Genomic DNA, 27,069 nt, shown 5'->3' with positions numbered 1-27,069 from the left:
TAAAAAGCACTGTGCAATGCATACATCTGAAACGTTTGGAATGCGCACACTTTAATCATTCAATTCGCATTGTTGACGCGCATTTTTGTGTATAATTTTGATTTTGAATGATTATTGTTCACAGAATCGAAATTTTGTCTTTTTTATTTAGACTGGTAGCTGGTAGGTTTAATTTTAAATTATTAAAACGAAAAAAATTGCGTGATAGGCTCGTATAATAAAATGAATTTTTTGGTTTAATTGCAAAAGGCGCTTGTTACGCAGATGGGAATATTGAGATTTCATATCTCACAGAACTTCGTTCTAATTTTTCGAGTTATCGTTAAGAGCGTCATTGTACTTAATTCGTTCTTCAAAGAACAATAATGCAAAAAGTTAGCATTGATTCGTGGAATTTTAAATACACTTTCAATGACTGGAATTATATGTTTTAAGTATTAGCCAAAAATTCCATTTATCTGTGAGGCCTATCTATGAGCAAATTCCCGCAGCTTCTTGAGACAAGGTCAAACCTGAGGTCAAACATTTTAATGAATCGTTCGTCTCTTCTAATGAAAAAGACTGAAATGTCCTGTGGGTTCAAAATTTTTGTACGAATCACATCAGTTACTTTATGACCCATTCCGCTACACCAATAATGTGGATTCGCGTAGTAAACAACAACTCTACAGAGAGATACATTTTCGCCAGATAATTTTCCCATTTACAAACTTAATATCTCTTTCGTTATCAGCAAACATATTTCCATCCAACATCCAACTTCATTTACCCATCCTTACCCAATTTACACGTTGAAACATGCAACACTCATTATCACATCACCAGCAACATAATCCTTCTTTTACGATCTATTCGACTACGACTAAAAAAACGTTCAATTTCGGTTGTCGTTTTGACTGATGCGTCTAAACCAAATGTTCCCGAAACTTTGCAAATTATACCTCATTCATTCACATTTGCATTTCGAGGTAGTCATTGAAACACCCAAAGTAGAAATAGACATTCGTCAGTAATCACAGTCGAGCTATTTAGAATATAGCTGCCGTTGCGTCGGTGGTACCATACGTATAACCATGAGTATGGTGATGCGATGTGTGAATGTGATCCATCAAAACAATAAAAACATTTCTAGATTCTAGGCTTTGGAAAATCCGCTCGTCTGGGAAGGATAGTGGTTGTGGCTGTAGCTATAAAACGATAATAAATAAAATGTAAATGATAACGTGTGTAGGAATAGACGAAAAAGTTTTTGAATTATTTTCCCCGATTGTCTAGAGCGCTAATAAAATAGCGAAACGAAATGTTTCATCCCCATTAACGAGGCATATCGAACCAGACACCTCACTGCCTGTTTCAAGCGTATACGTATGTGCCAATTTGTTCACGGGCATGTTGATATCCATAAAGGAAAAAAATAAACGCATCGCATATAAATAAGCTTTCGCTGAATGTTTTCAAGTTTTACTGTTTTGTTTTTAGTACTAGGATTACCTCTTGGTCGATTAGATTCGACGATGGGGTGATAAAATTTAAACCTATTGCAACTCTCGTTGTAAGTATTCGTAGTTTACGACTGAAATTTTAAATTAGGAGATTACGAGCAAGAATTACTTTTTATATGCCAATGTGTTCGTAGTAGAGTCTTGGATTTTATTTGAAGACAAGGCATCGTACATTGAGTTCACTCCGAAAGTTACGTGACACTTTTTATGGACGACTTTAATCATTTATCGATAAATAAATGAATTGGTGTTTTTATGTCTTGAGAAGCTTTTTGCTAAAAATATTTAGCTCCCTCATTTTCGGCTGGATTAAGGTTTTTACGACTTTGATTTTTAATCAAACAAAAAGAGTCATCAACACTATCAAGGTTTTCGTAATTTATCGACGAAATGACGTTGTTTTATTGCTTAATAAAACGATTGAATTTCCATTTCCCATATTGGTTCGCTTAACGAAACCTTTCGCTTCGAATTTTACAATGACTAATCTTTTGCTAATTTACAGGTCCACTGGGTTAAAGATCGGAACAGATCACTTTTATCTGATCTGAATCTGAAAAAAGACAATCTGAAATTTTCAGATTCAGTTCAGATTGATTTCAATTTGATCTGATCTGATCTGAAAATTTCAGATAGTCTTTTTTCAGATTCAGATCAGATCAGATTTTTTTTCAGATCGATTTCAGATTTGATCATTAAAACGTGTTCTGAGTTAATTTTACTGATTGAATATCACCGGATTCAGAGTTAAGAAATTCGAAGTAACTTTATTTCTTGTCTGTACACTTTATTTGTATTTCGCAATGTTTTAGACAAAAAGTTATAAAATGTTCCTAGCTAAATAAAAGCGAATTCAGGAGTATGATTTTAAGGGAATTTCCTGAATTATTTTCGTCAATCTACATGGGCTCTCTCAGTTTTCACGAAATGTTTCGACTGATAATTGTTTGCGAGTTCATAAGAAAACTTTTTTGTTCTGGCACTTCATAAATTTTAATGGTAAAATATTTCGCAAAAATAAGTTTTCTCCATACATTTTCAAAGAGCGCTAGAAAATTTTAAAAAAAATTGTTGCGTACCGTTTGGTTTTTATTTTTCATCGACGAGGAACATTATTTTAAGCAAAAAATTGTTCCACGGTATGCCTCAAAACATTTTTTTTTTGATCGTTAGTATCAAACACCAAATTGCTTAAAAAATGTGCACTAAGTCAGGAATATAAAAAAACCAAAAAGTTTTGAGGCATACAGTGCAACAAGTTTTTGCTTAGAACATTAGTTCCTCGTCATTTTCATTTTCTGACGCTCCTTGAAAATGTATGGAGGAAACTTATGTTTGTCCAGTATTATAAAAATTTACCGTTAAATTTATGAAGTGAAAGAACAAAATCATTTTCTTATGAACTCACAAACAATTATCCGTCTAAACATTTCGTGTGCATCAACTTTTTATTTAGATCTCATTCAAGCTCACCGTGTGAGCACACATGTCGTACGGACGAGAATCATCAAATGCGGTAACTTTTTAAATAATAGTGATTTTAGAGGGATTTGAAATAATGGTAATACTCGTAGTTAGCGGAAGTGTGGAAAATAAATATAATTCTTAATGCAAACCCGACTAGGAATTTCAATAATATTTTGTGATATTAGTGTCTTGTTTCGATGAAGTTTTTGAGGATTTTTATTTGTAGAAAAAGTATCAACACAATTCAGATGGCTTTCAGTTATCTGAAAAAAAGTTTCAGATTTCAGATCAACTCAGATTCATATCGAATCTGATCTGAAATTTTCAGATTAGTGATTTTCAGATTCAGATCAGATTTGATCTGAAAATTTTCAGATCAATCTGAAAATAATTCAGATCAATCTGATCTGTTCCGAGCTCTACACTGGGTGTCATTATTTTTTTTTATTTTTGCAGTTGTCAATTTGATGACTAGCAGTAAACGCTAGGAACGCTTAAAAGTCCTTTCTTTTCTGACGGTCTAGGACGGTCAATTCAACCAACCACTGATATATATTTCGTGAACCGTTGTATTTCGTACTGAGAACTTAATTACCGGCTAATGAATCGAGACAAGGTCATTATATGACTATAAAGCAATTCATACATTAATGAAACGAAAGAAATGTCTACAGCACTATACTGCCACACAATATGTGCTAGTAGAAAGGGTGTTAAAGCGAGTGTTGACTCGTAATGTTCGAAAAAATGCACGAGATAATAATGGGGTAATTTCTGTCATAAATAACACCTTTACGAAATCAAGGTGTTATTCGATGTCACAATGCAGTTCATTCAGGATTCTATTTTTTTAGCGTTTCCAATTTTTATAATAAAGCGTGCGCTATAATTTACTATATAAATATCAGACACACAATGGAGAAAAAATTGATTTGTCACAATATGTTACACATTTTTGGGTGACGAAAAACTTCATGGGGTCGACAACAAAAATGGAACAACATTGCAGTTGATTATTATTTATCATTTTCAATAATAAAAAACTGATTTACACATTGACATGAACAGCAAACATAACCCCAACTACTTCACCCATGCACCCGAGTTTAACACAACACACTCATTCTCTCTCTTTGAACCCCTTATTAAAATCACATAAATTTAAAAAAACAAAACAAAAAAAATCCAAAATCCCTTTATTGTAAAGTTCATAAAATGTAGCACTCAATGATCCTTGAAAAATTCCACTGAAGTGCTAAAAATGTGTACACATACAGCGAGTCAATACGTGCCATACACAAAATAAAAACATAATTTCGTCTTTCGAATCATATTATTTGAAAATGATGAGTTTTATGTGGCGGCCAATGGCGTTTCGAAACGGAAGAGAATATATTTCTATGTGTCCGCTTGTCGAACTTAACAATGGAGACAACAATGGAAATTTTCAAAGTTTGAAAATTGGAAAGGGTATTATATTTATGTACAATTTTCTCGAGAATAGATTGTACTTATCGATGCCCAATGCCCATGATTTAGCGTTCAAATGGAATGAGTTACGGTCTATAGAAAAGTATTCTTTTAGAAGGTCAAGGATTATGCTACACACATTATGGGATATTTAATATTTCAAATCGATGTCTATTTTATCAAAGCCATTTTTATCGAGTTGTATTTTGTCATTTTAATAAGAATGGTTTTGTGGACCTTCGGTCGTATATTTAATTCACAATTGAGAATATTGAAGCTCTTAGTGACGAGAAGTTTACTTGCTATTTGCACGTGCAACAAACCAGGGCCTATTTTTTAGAAACTTTCAAGAAACATTTAAGAAACTTTTGGAAACTAAAGAATCTTTTAGAAACTTGAGAAACATTTGGGAAACTTAAGAAACATTAAAGAAACTTCAGAAACATTTGAGAAATTTAGGAAACTTTTCATTTTAAATTAAAAATATCTAGTAAGGAGATCTCTTCCTAATTGTTTTTCGTGTAAGTAAGATTTAACTTTTGTGGACAATATCGAAAAACAACTTCGTATTCTTGAATCATTGCACTGGGGTGAACATAAATTACATAACATACACATTTTGTACATTTTCTGTTCACAGAAATATTTTTTATTTACCTAGAATTCTGTGATATTTAAAAAAAAAGTCGAGTGCACCACTAATCTAGGTATTGTTACTTTGGAAAGCACAAATTCATTTTTTTTTTTAATGTACATCTTAAATGCATATTGTTGTGGTGATTCCACGGTGAACAAGCTGATAAATGATAAGCGATGTAGCTAAAATAAGTACTTGTCGTTTCGTGTGAAAGATTTGCAATGAATTAAAGATTATTGATACAATTGTATGTGAAATTAATGTAATTTGAGATAATTGAGATTCACTGTATTCAATCCTGATACGCTACTCGCTACTCCTTCTGGGCAGGTTAGTCAAAATCGCGTCTCCCTAGAACGCGAACACCTTTCTATTTAGCACGTCTTTGAAAACCTTCAACTTAATCACGAAGTCAGTGGCGCTTCTATCAATTTAGCACAGAATTGTTTGCGTATAAAATAAAATTTTTGAATGGAAAATGTCCACCGAGCTAGCAGAATTAAGTTTTTTCGGTTTTTAATACATAATTTTTTGCGTAAAACATCAATCAAGGAACCAATTTCATTTCTGACTCGTTATCCAAGAACAGGATTTGTCACACTTCCCACTATTTTTTAGCAAAGAAAATTGAGTTTTTGGAAAGAAATAGTAAAGACCTAATTTCTTCACCATTTCAATAAATGGCGTTTGAAAATTCTTCTAAAGCCTAAAATTCGATAGTTCAAAATACTTTACATCTCACGGTTTTCGCGAAATCGCCTAAAATTAATAGTGTAAGACAAATACGATCTAAAAAGTATAAGAAATCAAAAATAGTTCTATTTATAAAGACCAAGGCTATGACAACTTACATACTGTTCCATTCATCCATGAAATGTGAGTTCCTAGTGCACAATTTTCTGTGTCATTCAGACAATGTGTGAGCTAAGCCAGTATAAGACCATTGGCCAACTTATATATTGCACGAGTTACACGCAAAAATGTACTACTTCAACTTAGCTTTGACGAATGAGAAGCATAATGTAAGTTACAGTCGAAAATCGTAACACTTCTAGACGTACACTTCGACATTTTCAGTGAAAATTAAGCTGAATGAATGAATGAATTAAACTAAAGGTATATCTACAAAAGCCTGTGCAGAAACGAAGAACAGTGGAAGCTAAAATTCGAAGCAGAATGAGTGGTATGATGCATTTTCGACAATATACTGAAATCATTCAACTATGATAAAGTCTGGTGTTTATTTAGCTGAATTCTTCATAATAAACAATAATTGAAATTTCCTGATTCTCAAGTTTCTCAAGTTTCTAAAATTTGAGAAACTCAAGAAACTTTAGGAAACTTTAAGAAACTTTGAGAAACTCAAGAAACTTTAGAAACGATGTTTCTAAAAAATAGGCCCTGCAACAAACTGATGAATCGACCTTCTGGCCAACATACATTTATCATATTATTTTCATTGTGGCTAGTAATGAAAAACATTAGCAACAAATGGTCTTGATTCTTTAATTCAATTTTTGTGCAATAAAGATTAGCATTCATTCGCTCAAATTTAAATATTAGGTGGGTTATTATCCCTGAATTTATTTCAATATATGCACCAATGCATCAACACTCCTCACGTGGAAATAAAAATAAAACTGGGGTGACTTAAGCCACTCTTACGGTTAAATATTTTTACTAATCATTCCACTCGGATTAACAAGTATATAAATTTGTGGCTCACATAAATGTTAGAATAACGCTGTATCAATTGTTGTATCAGATTAATTTAAATGATTTAAATGTATACGAATCCGGATCATGTATTTATTTTGAATATATTTTAATCTTCATATTAATCATTAGATGGTCCCAATAAAACTAACAACTTAGAACAGTTTTGGTGAATGCGAAGGTAATTTATACCATATCGTACAGACGATGAATTTATATAAGGATATTAGACGTAATATTTATGTTAAAACAAATGAAGTCAAAGATTTTACACCTAACACGAGGATATTTTAATCAAAACGAATAAGAGATTACGAGTAACGCCTGCCATTTCTGGAAAGGATTTTACTATTCAAACTATTGATTCGACTATGATTCGCTAGACTTGTTCGTGCGCAAATCGATATAGTGTTCTTAAAGCATTGTGTCGAGTACCTCTGTCGCCATGGCCTGATGAGAAATGGTATTTTTGTACTGCATATCAATGTAAAACGTCGAAAGGCGTTTTTAAATTTTCTCTCAGATCGAAACAGTGGTCGAATGTTTATGTTTGATTCAAATAATTACACCTCTATCGTCGTCCGAATCATTTATGAAACTGTTATTATAAATGGTATACACAGTTACTAATCTACCATCAGATAAAAAAGTCTAATTTATTGTTCATCAAAGTTCATCACAGTCGTTGGTAATACTTTAATTCGTCTAAATTATGGCTAATTGAATATTGTTAAGTGAATATATATTCTCATCTTTGTACAAGAACGAAACTGCAAATATATCCAACCGTCTTCACCTAAACTTATAATGCTTATAATGAAATATAAAATGCTACTATATTATTATATGAAAAACAAAAATAAGGCTAAAATCGTCAAACCAACATATCGCTCGTACGTACAACGTGAAACTACTATGAGTTGTGCATATAATAGTTCTTCAACAGATTGTTGTTTGCACGCATCTTCAAAATGTAATCCTCGAATAGAGGCTTATAACGCGGACAATTACTCACTTAAAAGAAATAAAATTTTACTTTATATAAAATACAGCAACATAAGGAAAAGACAAATAAATGAAACAGCTCTAGGTACAGATCAGAATATTATATGAAAACAAAAAAAAATGGAACAACAAAAAATAAGAAACTTACAACAACTATAACAACATATCATAAAGAAGAGTTTTTCACTATTTTTTTTTCGTAAGAAAACGTGTTTCAGCGAAATAAAAAAAATATTTACACGCGACCGCTATCACCCACTGTGTGTATAGCCAGTTGTGATGTGGTGTAATGTATTTAACGTTTGAAATTACCATGGTCTCAGTCTTAATATGGATAAGAAGCTGTCGCAATGTTAATATTGGGAGTTATATAATAACTCACAATTTTTTCTTTCGCCCCTTTCCATTGGACTGAGATGTAGAGTCAGATGTTACATGAAAGTGAGATTGATCTTTACATTCATTTGGTCTTATGAAGCTTACACTGTGATTGAAACCTTGAAACTAATGAAGTAATAGATCACAAACCGGCGATAGTTTAGACCGAAAAAGTAACAGATTTATGGATACTCTTACCGTTTGTTTATTATGGTTAATTGGTCTCTCTCATATAAATTTATTTCAATTCCATATACAAGGATCAACAAAAAATGATTCTACACTATGCCAAAAAATGTGTTGTTTTTTTATAAACTTGATTAAAAGTGACGAATTTAAATAACAAAATTTAAAGGGTCAAATTCTAAAATTTAAAGGAGATTTGGTTTGAACCTTTGCTAAAAATCCTGATACTTTTACATGTAAATTGTAACAGCTTCTTGTGAACAATTAAGATGGCGCGCTGGTCGCATGTTGACAAACGTTGGTAATTCTGCTAACTTTACCAATACTTTTTGCAATTGGAAACCAAAAAAGCAAAATTTTGATGTATGATGGAATATGAAAACGCTTAATAGTTATTTTCCTAACGAATGTTAAAATGCTTCTTTAGCGAATGAGAGGTTTCGAATCGAATTCGCTAAAAAAGCATTTTAGCATGGGTTAGGAACAACGTTGTTTCTAAACGACGTGAGAAATGAGCGACGAAGTCGCGATATTTCAACACTAGTTAGGAAACATAATTTTCGACATCCAAATAAAATACAAAATTTTTTAGGAGAGAACCTAATTCTAAAACTTTATCTCATAAGTCACTCCAAATCCATTAGATTGTTGACAATTTAGTCGATTACAACTGCAATTATAATACATTTTCGAACCATATGTCTAACTGATTTCAAGATTTGTATGTTACGAGTCAATAAAACTGTCTGTGAAAAAATTAATTCCCTTGACTGAAAGTCAAGGGTCTTATGCCAGAAAATACCCTAAAATGTTAGTAACCATACAGTGTATGAAAAATTATCAAAACTTTAAATGTTTGAAATATTTTTTTTTGTCACGACGATAACTTGAGTAATTCTTAACCGATTTTGATGATTTTTTTTTTAATCGACGAGGAATGAAATTCCTGAGGTTAAGTTCGAAGATGAGCCATGTCGGGATAAGGTTCTGGAAACTATTCCAGAAAAACATGATTTTATTGATAATTTTAATTGTTGATAATTGTAATTGATAATACAGTGCTGATAATTGATATTTTGATAATTTAATGTGTTGTGGTGATATTATTATATAAAATGTAACTGTAATAACTGATAATTGGTAATAATAATATTGTTCCCTTGGCTGAAAGTCAAGGGTCTTACGCCAGAAAATACCATAAAATGTTTGTAACCTAAAAATGTATGAAATGTGAAGGAAAACGTAATTGTTTGTAACCTATTTTTTTTTGTAATCACGATAACTTGATTAATTCATAACCGATTTTTATGATTTTTTTTTAATCGACGAGGAATGGGATTCCTGAGGTTAATTTCAAAGATGGGCCATGTCGGGATAAGGTTCTGGAAACTATTTCAGAAAAACAGGATTTTACTCTGTTGATAATTGATAATACATGTTAATTGAAAATTAATATTGATAATTTAATGTGTTGTGACATTTTATGAAATGTTATGAGAAACGTAATTGTTTGTAATCTATTTGTCACGACTTGAGATGACTTGAGTCATTCTTAACCGATTTTAATAAAATTTGTTTTAATCGACGAGGAATGGAATTCAAAGATGGGCCATGTCGGGCCTAAGGATCTGAAAGCTATTCCAGAAAAATTCATTTTACGCTGCTTATAATTGATAATTGATAATTATTGGTAATTGATAATTCCCTTCACTGAAATGTTTGTAACCACACAAAGATAGTTGGAAGATAGGTCATGTGGGCCTAAGTATCTGGAAACTATTCCAGAAAAACAGGATTTTACTCTGTTGACAATTGATAATTTAATGTCTTATTCCCTTGACTGGCAGAAAATAGTGAAAAATTTTGGTTCCTAAAATTATACATCTGACATTTGGAAGGTTAAGTTCGACGATAAGCTATGTGTGATCAACGCTTCGGAAGTTACCCCAAAAAATAGAAATGCAATGTAATAAATGAACAATACATTGATATTCGATTATTGGTATTTGATAATTGATAGTTGATTTTTATATTTGATAATTAACAAGCAGCATATATCTATACAGTGAGTATATAGTATTACAAAAGTGAAGCAATTATAACATTAGGCAACTTCGACGAGTGTGAAGCTTACGGCCCGAGCGAAGCGAGCGTCGTAATTCACACGAGTTGCGGTATCATATTGCAATATTAGACAGCTCGGCCTTGCGAGAAGTTTGCGATTAGACCAAACCTAATATTAGACAACTGATGAGTGTGAAGTTTGCGGCTCGAGCGAAGCGAGGGTCGTAATTCACACGAGTTTCGGTATCGTATTGCAATATTAGACAGCTCGGACAAGCGAGAAGTTTGCGATTAGACCAAACCTAATATTAGACAACTCTGACGAGTGTGAAGTTTGCGGCCCGAGCGAAGCGAGGGTCGTAATTCACACGAGTTGTGGTATCGTATTGCAATATTAGACAGCTCGGACGAGCGAGCAGTTTGCGGCAAAGTATCAAGCAGAGTAATAGAAAAAAATAAAGCAGTTAATTTTGGCGGTGTCAAATGTCATTTTGATTTGGTAAGATTTTTACACTCGTAAAATTGCGATGAGAGCCAACGTATATTTGAAAAATAGGCACGAACGTTCTTTCAATGAAAATGTGATCACTGAAAAAGGCTTTAAAACACAATAGAATTTCATTGTCTTTATCGGATGCGCTTCTTTGTCACGTTGTAGACGATTAATCTGATATGAGATGAAAAAATCAGTTAAAATAAATTAAGATATTTATAATAGTGTAATATAATTGGTTAATTATTTTGGAAAAATTATCAGTCAAGGGACCCGCCCAACAGGTGGGACCTAGTTAAAAATTACCGACTTCAATTAATTACCAAAGTGACAAGTGTCGTGCGACCATCCAAAAATAATATTTTATTTCTATCCATTCATCTTAAGCTGATTGTTTAATATCTTGTTTGTGGAGTTGATGTTGGACATTTCTTTGGTTCTCTACACAAATATCTGCAGATATTTCGTTTATTTATAATATACAATAAATCTTAAAAGGTATGAAACCATAAATGAAATCTCTCGTAATTCCTTAATGGATCAATCTAATAAATTGCTTTCTTTCTGAGTGTATTAAACGAAATTAAGTGCTTAACGAAAATTAGATATAGTTATGGCAATTAATACAAATTTATTGCTTGTCTTCTATTTAAAGAATTGCTCGAAAAAATATGTATTTTGTTCAATCCGATTTATGAATTACTTATCGTAAGTTCTACTCTCTATCAACAACATACACAACGAATTCTAACATTAAAAATGATCGGAAATATGAGATGGGTATTATACTAGAGGATTTAAGTAAACTACAGCATAGCATATAGTGCTGGATATTGTGTGCTGTCAGTATTCCGAATTCCAACTAGACTAACTTCTGCAGTTCGTAAAAATATGTATACATACATACTGATACTTTTTCCTGTTCTTTTCAAATAGTTAAAGTATAGGTAGAGCAACTCCAGCTACAGCGAACGTATTCTGAATAAACGTACATAATTGATCATCATGGAAAGTTTTTTTTAGTTCTCGAGTAACTGATTCTCACTGTTTGTTAATAACAGAACTGCTACTTCAAGGAGTTAGCACATCAGTTGACTCTTCAAATTATTATCGTAATAATTGGTTAATCAATTAAAGCAGATATTTTAGTTGAATCAAGATTTCACCCCAATCTTACGTAATTCTACAACGCCAGGTGGAAAACAGTTCTCGGTAATAATGTTGATATTAAAGGGAAAAATTCATTACAACGACAGAACAGCGCAGTTATAAAATGGTTCCAGTCACCTCAGGTCTATTTACACAGATTTTCCGAATTCACATAGCACAGAGATTTCTGAAACATTTCAAATGCCTGAGTTAATATATTATGAATCTATCTACAATATGTGTGTTGTGTGTAGACAAAAACGTATGTTGATAAGCAAATTGATACGAACGATATATCTAATTTCCTTTATTTTAGCATATTGCATGCACATTGTAGACTCGCAATGTATAAGGTACATCTGAGAGATTGATATGATTTTGAATACCCCCGAGGTAAATTTTGAAACTCAGAAATGACGATGAGAACACATGTTCATGTTAGTTAATGGATATATACGTAAGCGCATTAATTTAGATGGGAAAAAATACTTATTGCTTATTGCGAAGATGAGAGAGACATTTTAAACAAACAACCATTTGCATACGATATGAGATACCGAACTGTTGACGGAAAGTTGGGGTAATCGAAATACAGTTTTTGAAAGATCCCTATGTGCCAGCTATCACCAGCTCATCTGCTAACACACAATTCTCGTCTGAATTGTATTAAAAGAGTCATAACACAACTCATGGTACGTAAAAACCATTATTTTTTTGGATGTAAATTTCCACAGGCCAGGTTTTCGCTACTGCAAAACTCGGTCAAATACCTTATAAATGATTTTTAAATTTTCTAATAAAATCTTTGATAAAAATTGCTCAAGATTTGAAGTACCTTCTCTTCCAATCATTCCATGAACATAAAGCAATTTTTTCCGTTCGACAAAACCCAAGTGGACTCATTAATTTAAACTCACTCTACGATACAAGAAAAAACTCCATGATATTGTACTTTTTATCTGAAAAGCATTTTCAACGTTGTCGAATCGTAGGAAGAAAAGTGACAACACTTAAAAAAATGAAACCAAATAGACTTTCTGATAGTATTGCATGCACCATTTAGTGAAAATTATTAATTTAAAAATATGAGATACAATTACATCTATACGACAACGGCTGTGTTGTATTATACTTCTATAATCTTTCAAAATTCAATAAAACGGTCAACATGTATAAATCATTATAAAATATATTTTTTTCCCTTCTCGAACCTCTATACAATTATAAGACGCTCACATGAATACTGATTTTAAATCTTTATTTTTCTGTTGTATATTTACTTACTATACACTCACTATTATATGCATTTTATTGTATATATGAAATGAAAACTGCCTCTATTCTGAATGCACATTTAATTCTTATTTTTCACAACAGACAACCCATACACAAAAAAAACCAAACACAAGAAAAAAAAGGCATAAAAAATGTTATAACCAGTGTGCCAAGAGATTAACCTCACTCACTTCATATGCTGTAGTGCCGTAAGCTAAGGTCCAACCAAGCGATAGTTTACTTGGCAGTGGAAAAGAGATACCAACAATAACAAATCAAAAAAGAAACAGGTCATTGCCTTGTGGATGCGAAGATAAGAAGAACTTATGAAAACAAAAATATAGAAAGAAAAAAAACTCGAACCTAAATTAGTTTAGAATCATGAGGACGCCTATTAAATTACAAAAATATTAAATGAAAAAAGGACTTATCCAGATGCGTAGTAGAATCTTAATAATAAAAAAAATACAAAAAAGAAGAAAAAGCCTCTTGGATATAAATGAGAAGATTAGAAAACAGGTACCCTTGCATCTTGACAAGTTGTATTTTTATATGCATGTTAGACATAATGGAAATAAAAAAGTAAATAAGAAAGAACGAAAACGACACTCTTTATGTCGACTGAACAGTCACCCACTTCAATCTCCTCGTATGGGTGAGACAGAGATACAACGAAAACAAAACTTTGTAAACAACAGCGTAAAATTATCGTAGTTTTCTGGTACCATGTATATTTTGTGACGATAAAATATTGTAATTTATGTTACGTACCAAATCGAGTTTTAGAGCGGGAAACTTTTTTTAGACCCGTACGAAGTACTGGGGTCTTATAGGTTTACGCATACGTTTGTAACACGTCGAATTGGACTCCCTGAGTAAGGGGAAACCTATTGTGGTTGTCTAGAGATGCCAAATCCGCGAAAAAAAAATGTCCGTCTGTCCGTCTGTCCGTCTGTCAGTCTGTCCGTCTGTCCGTCTGTCCGTCTGTCTGTCTGCACGATAACTTGAGTAAAACGCATCCGATTTTGAAAATTCTTTTTTTTCCCGTTTGGTAATGTCAAAAGACAGGCTAAGTTCGAAGATGAGTGATTTTGAATCGACCCCTCCCGAGCTGTGGCCCAATAAGTGCTTTACGGTTTTTCGAAGATATCTCCGGACATTTAAACGTTAAACTTGTAAGTGAAACGTCAAATAAAAGGTATTTACAATACCGATCGACAAAAAAAAAGTTTATGGAAATCGGATGACCCACTCGTGAGTTAGACCCCTTGGTGGGGAACGGGCACAGGGCGGCAAGCAGTTTTCGGCCAAATTTGAACATATTTCGTTCGTTTTAGCTTTATTAGATAGGTATTGACCGTACCAATCAGGGAAAAAAAAGTTTATGAAATTATGTTCTCCGGAGCGTGAGCTAGGTCTCTTGGAGTGAGCTCTTATCTGGCTACTCGGCCGTACAGTGAACGTGGAGTATTTTGTCAATATCTCGAGTAAATTTTGACCGAATTTCATGATTTTTTTTTTGTTTGAAAGGTATTAACAAATGTAAAGCGTCGGTACTATTTCCGGTCTCCTAACAAAATGGCTGCTGGCGGCCATATTGGATTTTATTAAAAGTGATATAAAGTGGGAAAAATGATGCTTAGAGAGTTTCTGTTAACATGGAAATAATGTGTTAAGTGTGAGGGGTTTCAGGGATTCCATATATGGACATCTATATATACCTATATACAGCTATATTGAGCTATATACAGGCATAAAGAGCTATATAATAGCATATTCCTCTGTGAAATGTTTATTTACAGTGAAATATAGGTAAATATAGCGGTATATAGCTGTTTAAATCGGAATTTATGAAATTTGACTTCGTACGGGGCTGTCTATATTGCCTCCGGCAATTTAATTGTATATGATAACAAGGCAAAGAGTGGATAATGTAAGTGATTTAAAAGGAAGAATAGTTTTTCAGCAGAGAAGAAAATGAAGTAAGAGAAATGAAGAGTTTCACATTAAAGGCTTTTGATACGAATAGGTGTTTCGTACGGGTCGGCGTTAGCTATGTTTTTTTCGTTCGTTGCTCTGTCGCAGTGTTGAGATTTCTTTTTTTTTCAAAATAAATTAGGTAACAAAGTGATAGCACATTTAAGGAATAAAATACAAGTTTCAGGAAATACGATGGACATCTAATTAATTGAAACGTGATGCTGTTCGACGCCAATTAGCGTAAAACATATTCTGATAAGATGAATGAATCCAATAAAACGATTACAAATGTCGATCGTCTTAATGGGTTTTGACAAGAATATTAAGAACCTCGAGAGACAATTTCAAGAAGGTGATATTCTATTACTGAGGGATACTTCTATTAACAGTAATTAAGATCAGGGCCGTAGCCAGAAAATATTGACTTGTGGGTTCCGATTTTTTTGTACGATGATGTCATGCCTAAAAAGCCATTTCCTGAAATAAAAAGTGGGGGGGGGGCTCTTGGAAGTTTAGAAAGATATCAGCGAAAAACACACTTTCAACTATTATAAACTGTTGTAAAAATATCGTCTTTCTAAACTTCCAAAAGCCCCCCCCCACTTTTTATTTAAGAAAATGGCTTTTTAGGCATGATTACATCATCGTACAAAAAAATCGGAACCCAGAAGTCAACATTTTCTGGCTACGACACTGATTACGATTATCTAGGACAGATAAGTAAGCTGAAGTCGTTAGAACGACCTTCACACCACATCTAGTTAACAGAGATATATTTTTTGTGATCCTCTTGTCGCTGAGTCATTTTATAATCAAGTTAGTGAACGACTATTTTCTCATATTTTTTTTTATAACAAACTGTAAGTTAAAACTAACGAAATAAATTATTTTACATGCTACATGCGTCGAAAACCGTACTTTTCAAGTTTTAAGCACTTCTTTCGACGCCCTCAGCATGTAAAATCCATTACATAACTCGGGATGAAAAGATGAAAAGATGAAAAGTAGAGTTTTCGTGTGAATTTTGTTGATCCGAGGCGAAGCCGAGTCATGTAAAATACTATTACTTTACTCGGCTACGCCTCGATCGGTAAATTTCACACAAGTAGTATCATTTCCTTCATTTGCCCCATTGGTAAGTAATGTACTAATTGTATTGTAAATCGTAGGCCCGTAGTAATTGTTCGAGCATATGAGAATAAAAAGGATAGGAAAAGTCCTCTTCACTTGAAAAACGTCGAATAAAAACTTTTATGCTACGCCCATTAACTTCACAGTGCAAATGTTTTCCTTCAGGCGTACGAAATTTACATTTCGACATAAAATTCTCATTGAATTTCATATCATTCCATAAAATATTTCTACCACCGATTGCATATTTTCCACCTTTTTCATGCATTAAACTAATTTATGTTTTAAATAGTTATTTATACAACTGAGTGATAAATACTTTTTTAGACACTAGATGTGTAGGCCGAGTGTGACAATGCACATCGTGTGCCTAAAAAAGCATTTATCATCGAGAACTATTCAACTTTTTTCTCAATAAAGGCAATGGAAAGTCCTACTTTTCGTCACTTGTTGCGCAAAAAGCTTTTTTCATAGTTTGTCAGAATAGAGAACGAAATTCAATATCCCCATCATAAACAAATTTAGATTTTTTATTACGCAAAATGACTCGATAAATTTAAAGAAAAATTTTTAATTTAAAAATCTGGCTGCAATAAAAAAATATGATTTACCGTAAAAAAATTTCTAGTCTAGCACACGTTTAATACTTTTATGGTGAAAGAAGAAATCATTGCGAAAAGAAGGACCATTAAAAACCATGTCAATAGAAACACACTTAGTGTTTTCATTTAAGTGAAGAAATAACAATTTTTTGAAGTATGGAAGTGAAAAGGTACTACTGCTCGATATATTCATATAAGCACATTTATGTGTCCCATAAATATTTCCATTCCAGTGAACATATTTATTTGAATTAGTCGCGTCGAGTATTAAAAGCCTATATCCTTTTTCATATTATATGTTCAACTCACCAAATAACGATTGCTGTTCTCTCTGTTTTTTTTTATTTCCCCCTGATATGGTAAACTTCACATTTTCAACTTGTTGAAAATGTATTTTGCAAATACACAAATTTTTTACGCCGATAATTTATGTAGTTGAAACACATAATTTATGGAAATCGAATTTACAAAAAAAAATTCTCGAACTTTTTTTGCCTTGGCGTGACACATTAGGACTCTAAACAACATATTGAAGGAAATGGTAAAAATGAAGTAAAAGATTGTCTAGTACATACTACATGATATTTAAAAATAGGTAAAATGCCTTATAGGAGGACGCGCAGTTCCTTAAAGAAAAGGAAGATATATGAAAATTGCAATTAGAAACTCAACCAACATTCGAAAATTATTATTGACCATTATGTATAAGTATGATTGCTAAAATCCAACAACGGCACGGGCACATTATGGCACATTATTCCGCTGCAGTAGATAACCAAACTTTTCCGATATTAATACGAAGACATAATAGAAAATATTGTGAACATCATCCCACTTCATCCCTTCCTTTACTTTTCACATTAAATCTATCATAGGTCATTCACATTCTGGCATAAATAAAAATATAAAAATATATCCCTCCTTGGATGCATATTACAAATCAAACACATTTCGAAACATAACGACAAGTCATGATATTTAAGTAACTCGTAGTAAAGATTTTTATTCAATTTCATTGTTGCAATGTAATATTTCATGAAATTTACACATATGTGATATTTATTGATATCAATTAGGATCAATTAACAAAAGAATTAAGTCATGGATATCAGACCCCAGTGTTTTTTTTTTAACTGAGGATTTTGTGTTCGAAATAAAAAAGACATAAGACGCAATTAAATAATTGGGAAGGAATTAAATTATCAAATGCAATGTCTCTGATAATTTGAATGGCGATTCGGTTAATTACCACAATTACAAAGCAAATATAATGAATAAAAGAACTATTAAACGTAAATTGGTATGGTTATCCATGAAAATTTAATTTTTAATCAAAAATTTACATTTACTGACATTATTAAAGTGACTTTTGTTGTCTTGTTCCATACTACCAAAACAGCTCATTTTAACACCGCTCCAATAAAACTTTAATCATAAAATTTGCCACAGAAAAAAAGAAGCTGGAAAAGATTTTCACAGTTTAAACGAAAGCGCAGTAAAGCTCATAAACTCTTACGATCTCTGGAAAATATCCACGTATAATAAGCTCCATGCTTTGGCAATTTATAATAATATTAATTATGCTATATGGACTTTTCACATAATATAGAGCCCTCATGATGGAATAAAGTAAAATTAGACAAAGTTTTAATATTCCAGACAAACTTTACAATCGTACCCCAAAGAAGGTTGTTTAAAATGATAAAATTTCTGAATTCGAATCAACGTTATTAGTGGTATCTCCCTGTTTTTAAACGAAAATGAAGAAACTAATTTCAACTTCAATATTTTTTTCTGCATAAAATATCTATTTTGCTAACAAGTTGGTAAATCGGGGTTGTTTTCCACACTATATGTGAATTTGATCCCGAATCCCTAATAAAACCTTTTAGAGGTATTCTTTTGAAAAACAGCACAGCACTGCTACTAGCACGAACACTGAATTGATAAGTGTCAAATTTGGAGGCTTTAGTGATACGAGCTACCGCTTAGTATTGTTTCTATTTGTATTGTATGTTTTAACTCATACAACGAAAACAAGTAATCTATCTGTATAACAGAAACGCAATGCCTTCTGTGATTTCATCAGCATCCGAATATTTTCTATGTTCGTGCTAGTAGCAGTGCTGTGAAAACAGCCTACCGAAATCGGGCGTGTTTTCTAGTGGAACTTTTTATATGTGCCTAGAAAGGACTTCGACCCTAGAAGCCAAAACCACTTTCAAAAAAATTCTTCGAAGCTTTTATAACTGGTGAAAGGTGATCAAAAACCGAAAACTTGCACTTTTCTTACCAAAATTTCTCCGGGTACACAAGCCGTACAGGGTCGTGTGTGGTGTCATTAGAAAGGTAATCACATGTACTATTGAGCCGAATAGATACTCATTGGTTTTAAAATTAATCCACACTGAAATATGTGCAGTTGAAGTTTTCAACAGAAAACTTGCACTTCTCTTACCAAAATTTCTCCAGGTACACGAGCCTTACATGGTGGTGTGGGGTATCATTTGAAAGGTAATTTTATGTGCTTTTGGGCCAAATAGGGTCTTATGGGGTTTGCATATGCGAATGGGCACTTAAACATTTCAACTTCTCATATTTCATCGTAGATGCTTTCAAACCCCCATAAATCCTATTTGGCCCAAAAGCGCATAAAATTACCTTTCAAATGAAAGCCCACACTACCATGTACGGCTCGTGTAACTGTAGAAATTTTGGTAAGAAAAGTGCAAGTTTTCGGTTTTTGATCACCTTTCACCAGTCACAAAAGCTTCGAAGAATTTTTTTGAAAGTGGTTTTGGGTTCTAGGGTCGAAGTCCTTTCTAGGTACATATAAAAAAGTCCACTGGAAAATGCGTCCGATTTCGGTAGGCTGTTTTTCAAAAGAATCCCTCTTAAGCAAAAGGCGATCTTGTCTATCTTACGCCAAATGTAAAACTCCACGACGGACGACGTCATTTCTCATCCATGTCTTCCTGTATTAAGCACTGATTTTCCATCTGCATTATAGTCTCGTAATAATTTTCTACTCCGTTTTCGTTTTCTGATGCTTTACTTTTCAAGTGAATAATAAAATCAACGATATTGCATCATATCACATAATATTATGATTGTACATGCAATTGTTGTGTTGTCTTTCTATCACCGTTTAGCTTCAATTTATTATTATATTTTGTGCCTCGAGAAAAACATATTTATCCAAACACAGGCAGTACACAAGTCTGTCGATTTTAATGGTCGCTCTAGACTTTATACCAAAATTGATTCTAATTGTTTTATGGGATCATCCATTCGAAAAAAATAAGTTTAAATACATTTATTACACCCAAAGACATATAATAACCCAAAAATTTATGTTTTGAATTATTATCTCCGCAAATCAAAAACAAAACGATAATTATTTACAGAGCTAACAATTCCTTAATGGTCTGTTGTAAATACTGTTGGAAGTCTCAGATCTTGGATCAAAAGATATCCCACAGTGAAAGACGAATTGTTAAGAAAGAATAATTTTGATGTTTATTTAATGACTGCAACAGAACGAATGATTAGCTAACACGATTATAATTTACATTTAAGTTTCCTTAGGATCACTAGATGAATATATAAATTGCATATTCCAACAAATACTGCATCTCTGCGCCACTGTGACGCGTCAGTTCATAATTTATCACTTTGCATGTTAAGAGTATGTACAAGATCGTCCACACAAGTGCTAGATCGAAAAGTGCTGCCAGTTTTATTATATGCTCGCATCTTGTATGTTTATTTTCCAAACCAACAAGAAAATTTAAAAAAAATCTATATTGCAACATACGTTTGTTTTCTATGCCATTCGTACGGTGTTGACTTCAAATAACGCTATCTCTTTCAATGAACAAGATTTTCTGTATATAAGGTAACTTATCTGGGTCCGTGCTATCAAAAAATGATCTTGGTTCGCTTATGGGAATTTACATTCAAAGAATTTGATAGTACGAAGTTTGATTCGATGTATCTAGTTTCGTGCTATGACTTTTGTATGGTATCACGAAGTAAGATTCATACAAAAGCACGAACCGCGATCAGCATAGCACGAAGCTGCATCATCAATAAAATATAAGTTGCTCTTAATTATTAAATCTTTTTCATGAAATTATTGATTTAATTGTTAATTAATTAAACATACTTCAAGTTGACACTCAGTCTAAGCCAATTCCAACAACACTTTCCACGTTATCAATGCTCAAACTCAAAATGTTGTGAAATAGCACGAACTACGATAAATTACCTTATTTTGATCGCTGGCTAAGATACAATATGATTTTGATTTGAGCTAGATTTGAATTGAGCGCGCATTTGATTTTTGTGTCAATTCATTAAAATATTGCTTTGTCCTTTTCCAGCCATGCTCCTTTGCATAAATGCATCTCATCGATTTGCTTGCTCTAAGTTGGATGTGTGTATTTGGTCAAATGCGTAGAATAATTTATTAGAAAGTAGTTGTCCTTCTGTTTTTAGAACTTGTTTCGTTTCTGAGATTTCGTTTTATTTCTGTTGCTTATCTCTTCCAAGAGGCAATCGTTTGTATGAGCATGAAAAAATCATATATGGTTGTTTGGTTTCGGATTTTTGTTCTTATTTTGTTGTTTTCAGGTAATTACGTATTATCGCAATGCATAATTATGCATTTTATGTTTTTTCTGTTTATTATGGTCATACCGTTGATTTTCATCTCTTAAATAAAATTGCAAAATAATTTTTGCATTCAATTCGTTTGATAATTTATAAGCTGCAATTATAAATTAATTTCAATATTTTATGAAGAATAGACTGTAGAGTCTTTGAACGGTCTATGCATTATTTATACTACTTGTGCTCGAAACAAGAAACAAACATTTCTGGCGTATATCATCGAATTTACTGGATCTACACCTAACATGCTTTATTATGAAAAATACATAATTTACAACTCAAAAATTTCATAATTGAAATTGAGTCGCGTGTCACCGCAAAGATGAATAACGAATGATAAAATTATAGTAATCTATGTGGCTAAAGTGACAAGATTTTCATTTTAGAAAATTAAAATCGGGAAATTGACATGCGATGGTGAAAATGTAATATTCCTTCATGAAAGTTGAATGTCATTTATCTGTAAGGAAATATTTCGCGTTTATGTAATTAAAATGTTTTTAATTGACGCTATGACTGACTGACTCGTTCCGCAATTTAGTGCGATGGGTTATAATAAGATATTTGTACTTTTTTTTACTCGCTAAGAAGTGCTGTTAGTTCCACTTTGTTTATTGTTTACTAATGTCATTTTGAAATTTATTCAATAATTATTGAAGCAATTTCTAAATGTTCTGCAGATTTATAGTCAGAAAAAGAACCAAAAGCCGCACTTAGTTTTTCTAGTTTAATTAATTCTTGTAATTCGCTTGAAGTAAAACATTTTTTTCAATTTAAATACGACCATTTGGCACCCGGTACAATTTTGTTTTTTGTAAAAAAGTTTGCAAAAATAGATGAGAAAAATCTATTTACAATTGGATGGGAACGTATCTGTATAAGTTGCAAGAACGTACACCGACCATCTTTTAAATGAATGCGGAGAATAATTTGTTTTGTAAAATATAAGTCCAGCTTTTATTTATACTCTACATATGTGACTATAAACATATTTCGACACCCAGACACTTGTGTTTTAATCAGTCCTCCATACTACGTCTAATTTCAAATAAAAAAGTTATGTTAGTCTCGACGATCTCGTTTTTCGTTTGCTGCATAATTTAATTGATTGATAATTACAACGTTTACCCGCCTAGAATTTAAATGCAAAAATTTTAATGTACCACTGTACCAAAGACAATGTGTACCAAAGCACAGTAATTTCACAATTGTGGTATTTACGTTTGGAACTAAGCAAAAAACATAATTATACCCCAGAAATGAGGCATTAACACCAATTAAATGTGATATGAGTTGCATAATGGACATAATGTCAAGCATTTAAACACTCAATTATTTTCGCTTGAAATGTAAAGAAAGTTTTTAATCAATTAGAGCGATTGAATGTGATATTTATTATAAATAAGTATATGAAAGATGTAATTTATTTATTTATATTGATGCGACAAAAAAGACTGCTCACAATAGTGGCGCAGCCAGTAAAAAATCGATCTTTTCATATAAAAAAAAATTACAATAAATAAAAATCATCAATTTTCTTCTTCCCTAATGTTCCCAAAATGCAAGCGGCATTTCCACGTTGTATCGCGATTGATAATCTTTGTAAAAGATAATCTTTCGATTTAGCTTCACCAGTTGCTTTTTTCATTAAAGAACCCAATTTGTCTATGAATTTCTTTGTTTCTGGGCCCATACAACCTAGCGTCTCGAAAGCGAGTGGTGTTAGTAAATAATTTTGTTTTAGAGAAATATAATGGTTATGCTTATGTCTCTCAGCTTTGTCTGCTATTGTGCGAGCTTTCTTTGAAGAATCATTAATATAAGAAGCAGCCATAGTATCCCTCACAGTCACATCCCACAAGAGTGATTTACCATGACTCCACGGTATCAACGTCATGCCGTCTGATCTTTTACCATCATCTCTTGACACACCTGGGGGCTGTATAATATTTGGGACACCTGCACTAGAGAAAGCATGAGCGAAGATGTTATTCATAGTATCATGTCTAGCAAATTTTCCTTCTGCGCATTTAGCGCAAGATAGACCATGTAAACCATCTCTTTCTACCATTTTACCGCAAATACATTTGTGTTCCTCACATAATTTTGAACCTACTCTAAGTCCAACAGCAATTCTGGCAGAGTTGTTATCCAATAACAATCCCAATTGACTCGATGGGATCACTTGCAGCCACTTTGAAGATTCTTTAGTTGATGACGCAAGTAATCGTGCACGAGTTCTAAGATCACCATTTTCAAACAACTCATCGAATTGATGTTTGATCTTCGGAAGATCCCAATTCCTTTGTTCTTTTTTAAGCGTATCGGTTTCTGGAACAAAATTGCGTGGAATTTCATCGATTAATTGTAAAATCTGATCATTAATTATTTTTAAGTTAAACTTTTGGAGTATGACATCACACAATTCTGACGATGAATAAACAGATGATAAATAGGCCGGTATTGCCAAATCCTCAACTCTCCTAATACCTATACCACCATAAGACAAAGGAAGAGATGCCTGATCCCATGACAAACCTTCTAATCTCACATTCGTAATAGCCTCCAATGTCGACCGAAACATCTCATCAACAGATCTAAGATGATCGGGTAACAAGTAGGCTCTAGAAGTACGCATCAAGTAATTAAATCTACAACCACTCAATGACTTCCTGAAAACACACAAAGCAGGATGGACATCCATCAGTTTAAGTCGGTCACACATCAACTTAACTGATTCGGTCTTAGAAGAAAACATCCTCTTTAAACCTGTCTCAAAGATTGGCGTACCTAACAACTCTAAAGAAGATTCATCAACCTTCTTAATACCTGGTAACAAAGCTGATATTTCAGCGTACATATGCGCTTCTTCATCATGGGTCGCATTTATAAAGAAAACCTCACATTTCTTCGTATTCAGGCGTAGTCCTGAAACGTCATAAAACGATAATACTTTCTGAATATCAACTAAAACAGTTGATAATTCATCACCTATAGTACCATCGTCCAAATACCAGCCATTAAATCGCGACAAAAGGGAATGCGTCATTCGCATTATACCTATACAGAAACCTGTAGGACCTAATGGATCTCCCTGCTGATAGCCTCTTTGAGACAACAAAGGATTATCGGCGAAATACAGATTTGAAACAAGTCGATATGCTTGCTGTAGCAAGGGAAACAACTCTGGGCAAACATCTTTTACCTCTCCTAACATAAACTTCCTAAAAAGCATATTAAATGCATTCTCAAAGTCAAACTTAACAAGAGCCATCGGCTTATCATGCCTAGTCTTACAAAATTCACGCACAGCGTGAACTAAAGCTTCAGCTCCCCCTTTAATTCCGAATCCAAACTGAAAAGGTTTCAGTTTCCTCACCAACTGTTCCCTAATCTTATAATTTGAAATCTTCCCTGCAACACGTCTCCAAACTAAACCTACAGCAATTGGTCTTACATCGTTCTCTCCTTTATTAAGAGCAGTTAACGATGCACCAAAGAAAACCTTCAAAACATCCTTTTGCACTAGACCTGATCTAATAATATCTATCAAGGAAGACACAGCTTTAAGCAATTCATTAGCTGAATCACCACAAGTGAAAGATGTCAAATCTTTCAAGTGTCTCGGTCTTAAACCCCCTATCCCTCCTGACGAACTTAAAGGGAAGCTCCTAATAGCCTTAACTACATCTCCTACCTCAGTCGGTGATATCTCGAAGTCTAATTTCACCTCTTCGAAAGTACCCCCTTCATCTACTGGGTGTTTAGTCTGAAGCTTAGCAGCAGTCTCAACAGTCTGCGGAGCCAATGACTCATTTGAGCACAAAACTCTCAAAGCACCCTTAACATCTCCCTCACTCACTTTTCTAGTCGCCGTCTTAATGACAGAACTCTCCTTATCCACAGCCTTAAAGCTAAAAGGCACTCCCTTAGTTTCTAAAACCTTAGACAGAGCCTGGTTAACATCAGTACACTCTACAAAAGCAACTAAATTCTTCCTGATAACATTTATGCCATCACTTCCTTTAGACTTAGGGGCCGTTCATAAATTACGTAACGCAAAAATCAACATTTTTCAGACCCCCCCCCCGGGTCTGTAACGCTAAAAGGGTCAAGTTTGACCCAATTTTGTTAGAACCGTAACGCTTGCCTCATACCCCCCCCCTCCCCCCTCTAGCGTTACGTAATTTATGAACGGCCCCTTACTACTAAGAACGATATATGGAAAAGCCATAAGCTTCATCCAAGAATCAAGGTCGTTCTTTCTAACTAGATCCCTAATAACCCGTGTGAGCTCCTGACAAACTACAGTCCTAACCGATTTCTGTATAACACGAGTCAACGGCACTGACAACCTACACTGATTGAGCAACAAACCAAATTCACCTAAAACATCTGAAACATTAACCTCAACAGAAGGATGAAGCACTTCATCTTCATCTTTCGAAGATACGTTGCTATCAACACTAGCACGCTCATGTATCCTCATATGGATTTTTAATCCACGACTATTTTTCGCTAAAAAACCACATATCTCACATGAAACCCTATCATCTATACTACTTCCAAATAAAAGGCCCGAAGGAAGTGTAACGTTCTCGTTTCTACATTTCCTTTTAGGGCCTCGTCTAACTAAACCTTCCTCATTACTCGCTACTAAGTTTGCCAATCCCTGACACTTTAAATTTGAACAATACCAATCACCTTTCTCACTGATTATTCTGTCATACTCCTCATCTGAAATAAAATTGCATATTTGATGAAATAAAATTTTACATCCCTTGCAAAGAATCCATTTTTCCATTTCCATGTTGCGGTCATTCATATCCACCAAACATAAGCAATATTTGTCCGTGTTTTCAGACATACCACCAGAAGCTTGTCCCATAACGTCCTATGACAAGCGAAAGTAAGTCTATGTCTATGATCAGCACGAAATATTCAATTGAGATCGTTTGTTTGCAATTTGATCAACTTATGGATGGCGATATATTATATTTTCAGCTCAAAATTCGTTCAAATATTAAAATTTTCTTAAAATTTTCGTGGAGCAAAATTTTTGCACGTCGTTTCTCTTGCAACGCCTACTAACGATGAATTTTCATATACTTCCATTTACTGATTTTGTATGGAAAAAAATCGAAATAATGGTATTCAAAAATTGTAGTTTTTAGTATAAAACTTCACGAAACTACTGTATTCAGCTATGAAAGTTAAGGTGGCGCTTTTGTAGTTTTCAGTATAAACTAGTACTGCATGACACGTTTTATTGCGCCAAAATAGTATATAAACTTTGATTTCATATAAGCTTGCACCTAAATCCTGATAGGTATCATTAAT

The sequence above is a fragment of the Bradysia coprophila genome, unplaced genomic scaffold (genome assembly GCF_014529535.1).
Source record: "Bradysia coprophila strain Holo2 unplaced genomic scaffold, BU_Bcop_v1 contig_232, whole genome shotgun sequence".
Taxonomy (NCBI): domain Eukaryota; kingdom Metazoa; phylum Arthropoda; class Insecta; order Diptera; family Sciaridae; genus Bradysia; species Bradysia coprophila.
This window is presented reverse-complemented; position numbering follows the sequence as displayed.